Raw genomic sequence first — 6000 nt, forward strand, 5'->3', positions numbered from 1 at the left:
ATTTTAATTCATTTATTTTCAGTTTTTCTTATTTTCTAATTCCTTTCAGAGGCTGTAAGTTTTCCTCTGGACTTATTTGCATCCAACAGATTTTGATATGTGGGGATTTTGCTGTCTTTCAGTTCTTATAATCATGAATATTTCAGATACACAAAATCATGGAAAAATAATAGAAAAAAACGTGTGTACCCCACTCAAATATTAACATTTTGTCATATTTGCTTGAGTTTGTTTTTTTTTTTTAATAAAAGGAGCAAAACCAGTTGGTACAGTTGAAGCATCTTGTGTACCTCTCCCTGATCCCATTTCCCTCCCTTTTCAGAGGTAGGCAGTGCACTGAAGGTAATGTTTATCATTTAATTTTTTTTGAAGTATAGTTAATTTACAATATTGTATTAGTTTTAGGTGTACAGCATAGTGATTCAGTATTTTTGCAGATTATATTCCATTATAGGTTATTACAAGATAATGGGTATATTTCCCTGTGCTGTACAGTATATCCTTGTTGCTTATCTATCGATATTTTAAATATAGTAGATTGTATCTGCTAATCTCATACCCCTAATTTGACCCTCCCCACTTCCCTTTGGTAACCACAAGTTTGTTTTCTATATCTGTTGAGTCTGATTCTATTTTACATAGGCATTCATTTGTATTATTTTTTAGATTTCACATACAAATGATATATAGCATTTGTCTTTGTCTGACTTATTTAACTAAGCATAATATTCTCTAGGTCCATCCATGTTGCTGCAAATGTCAGAAGTTCATTCCTTTTTTATGGCTGAGTAATATTCCATCACACACACATGCGAGCACACACACACACACACATCTTTTAATCCAATTATCTGTTGACGGGCACTTGGGTTGCTTCTATGTCTTGGCTATTGTAAATAATGCTACGAACATTGGGGTGTATATATCTTTTCGAATTAGTGTTTTCATTTTTTCTGGATATGTACCCAGGAGTGGAATTGCTGGATCATATGGTAGTTCTATTTTTAGTTTTTTAAGGAACCTTCATACTGTTTTCCATAGTAGCTGCACCAATTTCCATTCCCACCAACAGTGTACAAGGGTTCCCTTTTCTCCACATCCTCGCCAACATTTGTTATTTGCAGACTTTTTGACAATGGCCATTCCAATAGGCGTGAAGTGGTATCTCATTGTGGTTTTGATTTGCATTTCTCTAATGCTGAGCATCTTTTCATGCTCCTGTTAGCCATCTGTATGTCTTCTTTGGAGAAATGTCTATTCAGGCCTTCTGCCCATTTTTTTGATTGAGTTATTTGCTTTTTTTGATGTTGAGTTGTATGAGCTATTTATATATTTTGGATATTAACCCCTTGTCAGTTGCATCATTTCCAATACTTTCTCCCATTCAGTAGGTTGTCTTTTCATTTTGTTGATGCTTTCCTTTGCTGTGCAAAAGCTTTTAAGTTTAATTAGGTACCGTTTATTTTTCCTTTCATTTCTTTTGCCTTAGGAGACTGATACAAGAAAATATTGCTACGATTTATGTCAAAGAGTGTTCCACCTATGTTCTCTTCTAGGAGTTTTATGGTTTCAGGTCTTAGGTTTAGGTCTTCAAAGCATTTTGAGTTTATTTTTTTAGAAGGTGTGAGGGAATGCTCTAATCTCATTGTCTCACATGTAGCTGTCCAGTTTTCCCAGAACCACTTGTTGAAGAGACTATGTATATTCTTGCCTCCTTTGTTGTACATTAATTGACTGTAGGTGTCTGAGTTTATTTCTGGGCTCTCTGTTCTGTTGTTCTATGTGTCTGTTTTTGTGCCAATACCAGGCTAATTTGAATTTTTAAAAAAATTTTTGTGTCACCACAGAGGAGTTTGTGCAACTTAAAAAAATTTTTTTATTGAAGTATAGTTGATTTGTGTTAGTTTCAGGTGTACAGCAAAGTGATTCACTTATACATACATATATATTTATTTTTTTCAGATTCTTTTCCCTTATAGCTTATTACAAAATATTGAGTATAGTTCCTTGTGCTATACAATAGGTCCTTGTGGTTATCTATTTTATATATAGTAGTGTGTATATATATTTTGATTACTGTAACTTTGTAGTAGAGTCTGAATGCTGGGAGGGTTATACCTGCAGCTTTGTTCTTTTTTCTCAAGGTTGCTTTGGCAATTCTGGGTCTTTTGTGGTTCCATATATGAAATTTTAGGATTATTTGTTCCAGTTCTGTGAAAAATGTCATGGGTATTTTGACAGGGGTTGCATTAAATTTGGGGATTGCAGGATGTCTTTCCATTTCTTTGAATCATCTTCAGTATCCTTCATCAGTGTTTTATAGTTTTCACAGTATAGGTCTTTAACTTCCTTGGTTAAGTTTATTCCTAGGTATTTTAATATTTTTTGATGTAATTTTAAAAAGGATTGGTTTTTTACTTTCTCTTTTTGATATTTCATTATTAGTGTATAGAAATGCAACAGATTTTTATATATTAATCTTGTATCCTACAACCATGCTGAATTCATTTATTCTAATAGTTTTGGGGTGTGTTTATCACTTAATTTCATGTTGTTATATGATTAATACATATACATGTATCCAAGAAACAACATGTAATAGTGTTTTGCATGTTTTTAAACTTTTTATATAAATTATTCTGTCATTTGCTTTATTAGCTTAATATTAGTTTTAAAATTCATACATGCAGCTTTTATTCATTCATTTTTTAACTATGGATATGCCACAATTTATTTGTACATTCCTCTGCCAAGAGACATTTGTCACCAATTTAAAAAATTTTGTGTTAACTTTTGTTTTGATTTCCTTTAAGCTAAGAGATCTTTTTTTTGAGCGTGTGTATTTTCCACATCATGGATTTTTAAAGTATTGTTTTTGAATATTACTGCATTTGAGTAAGTGAACATGACCTGTATGACAGGTCATGTTTGTTTGTTTTTTGTTGGTTTTTCTCCTTAATATGTGGAGACTTCAGAAGAAAGAAAAATTGTAAACCAAAAAAAATTATTTAGTTTTGGTTTAAAATAAAAGAGGTTATCTGCAAGAATGCTAAGCTTTGGCAGGAAATGATTTTATCTGTGGAGTAGTTTGAATTTTCACATTACTTTGCCAGGCTGTTTGTTATCCTCTTCCGTTAGAAAATGAGAGCCGTGGGGAATATTTATTTTCTGGTGACCTCAGGAACACAGGAAACAGAGTCAAACAGGTGGGGAGGGACTTCCCTGGTGGTGCAGTGGTTAAGAATCCGCCTGTCAAACCCTCCAGAAAGTAGGCATAGAGGGAACCTATCTCACCATAATAAAGGCCATATATGACAAACCCACAGCCACCATCATCCTCAATGGTGAAAAACTGAAACCATTTCCACTAAGATCAGGAAGAAGACGAGGTTGCCCACTCTCACCACTATTATTCAACATAGTTTTGGAAGTTTTAGCCCCAGCAATCAGAGAAGAAAAAGAAAGAAAAGAATCCAAATCAGAAAAGAAGACGTAAAGCTGTCACTGTTTGCAGATGACATGATACTATACATAGAGAATCTTAAAGATGCTACCGGAAAACTACTAGAGCTAATCAATGAATTTGGTAAAGTAGCAGGATACAGAATTAACCACACAGAAATCTCTTGCATTCCTGTACATTAATGATGAAAAATCTGAAAGAGAAATTAAGGAAACACTCCCATTTACCATTGCAACAAAAAGAATAAAATACCTAGGAATAAACCTACCTAAGAAGACAAAAGACCTGTATGCAGAAACCTATAAGCCCCTGATGAAAGAAATTAAAGATGATGCAAACAGATGGAGAGATATACCATGTTCTTGGATTGCAAGAATCAACATTGTGAAATAACTATACTACCCAAAGCGTGAGGTAGTAGTTCCACGTGGTGCAACTACTGAAGCCCGCACACCTAGAACCCATGCTCCGAAACGAGAAGCCACCGCAAACGAGAAGTCCGCACACCACAACGAAGAGTAGCCCCTGCTCACCGCAACTAGATAAAGCCCGCGTGCAGCAACAAAGACCCAATGCAGCCAAAAAAAAAAAAAAGGTGGGGAAAAGTCTTATTTACGTTTATATTTATACATTGTCTCATGCTTTTGCTATGAACAGTCAAGAAATTAATGAGTTTTTGAGTTAAGAGCAGGTTCTTCCTGAGCTATTCAGTACAGAGTTCTTGAGATTTCATTCAATGCCAAGTACAGAGTTTCTGTTTATCTGCTGAATGCAGTATTCCTTTCAAAATATCTGAAATATGGTATTGTTGATTGTAGTCCATACACTATAGTTGTAGGAAATGGAACTTCACTTACATTGATGAATCGTGTTAAGTTCCATCACCACCTAAATTGTGCAGGCTTTTCAGCCTGTGCATCTAGTTTTTCTCCTTGCTAGCTGTGTAAGTAAAATAAAACTGTGGCTCTAGTAAATTCTAATCTAAATGCAATAATGAGTTTTCTTCAGCAACTCCTTTGTTGCCAAGTTCATGGTCAATATTTGTAAATATTCCAAGCAATTGAAAAGAACGGATATTTTCTATTTGTTAAATTCAAATTTGTTAATTCCCATGGTTCCCAGACTGTGTTTCTAGTTTATTAGGTCTGGGGTGGGGCTCAAGAATTTGCATTTCCAGTAAGTTCCAAGTGATGCTCATGTTGCTTGTTTGGGGACCACACATTGAAAATCATGCATTATGGTTTTCAATTTGCTTTTCTTCTTTTGCAGTTTCTTCACAGTTTCTTGTCAAATGAAAGTTCTTGTTTTCAAATATTGCTAAATATTTACTAATTGTTTTTATATTACTTTTCTAATTTCTACAAATATGAGGAGGGAGAGATTGCAGCATGTGCTCTGCCTATCACATTGAAAACCGAATTCTCCCAAAGTAGGCCTAAAAAAGGTGAAGTGCTAATTGGTGGTTTTCTTGGTGTTTCTTGTTATTTCCTGGTTATGCCACGCAAGGAGTATTTTTTAAAAAACAAATTTATCAAAAAAAAAAAAAACAAATTTATCTTAAGTTTTTCTCCTCTTTGGTGAATTTCTTTATAGGCATGAATGCTATTCTCCCATTGACCAGTGTTATGATTTTTAGCGCCTTGAAGGAAGACTCAGTTGGAATAAAATTTGATAAGAAAAACAAGTTTTTCTCACTTTTGATACCAAGGATAGGATGATTTATGCACTCAACAGTGTGAGGACAATGTAGAAACCCAGGTATAAAGATTCTTACGGACTCTTTGCCTTAATGTTCCCTTAGGGGACAGTTTCTATGGACTTGATCTTCTGTTAAAACAGATGAACATGTCCAGTCAGATGGAACAGGGTTTTTTTCTGGCACCAACCTTGGTAACTTTCTGACCGTAGCTTGACACCTATTTTGAATAAACTAACTGCATTTCCTACCCACACTTGCATAGAAAATACAAAGCTTTCTCATAGGTGTTGAGTACCTGGTGTGAATGTTATGAGTAGCCTTAGAGACAACTGGCCCCGCTCTCTAGTCACTCTCAGAATGGCTTAGGAGTGAGAGATGAACTACTTCACCACCTTAGACTACATCACCCAACACCCTAGAACATACATTCAGTTAGCATATACCACCTAACTTTTAACTGGATTATGGCTGATGCCCCTATAAAGCAACTGATTAACCATTTACTTGGGGGCATTTTATCAATGATAATAATAGCAATTGTAATAATTACATACATTTATTGAATGCTATTTTCCAGGTACCATGCTAAGTGTTTTTAACTGCATGTTTCATTTTGCTAGTGATTTCCTTTTGAAGGTTATCTGGAAAGATGTATTATTGTGGGAGTATAGTTTTTGGAGTTTTTATAGAGCTTTCCAATGCCAAAGTTGTATTTTTGGTAATCCAAAGCCTAGACTTTCTAGAAGGTTGAAAAAGACAAGGAAAAGGATACTCTCCTAGAGCCTCCAGAAGGAACTCAGCCCTGTCAACACCTTGATTTTTATACAGTGGTACCCAT

Source organism: Balaenoptera ricei, chromosome 2, assembly GCF_028023285.1.
Source record: "Balaenoptera ricei isolate mBalRic1 chromosome 2, mBalRic1.hap2, whole genome shotgun sequence".
Lineage (NCBI taxonomy): Eukaryota > Metazoa > Chordata > Mammalia > Artiodactyla > Balaenopteridae > Balaenoptera > Balaenoptera ricei.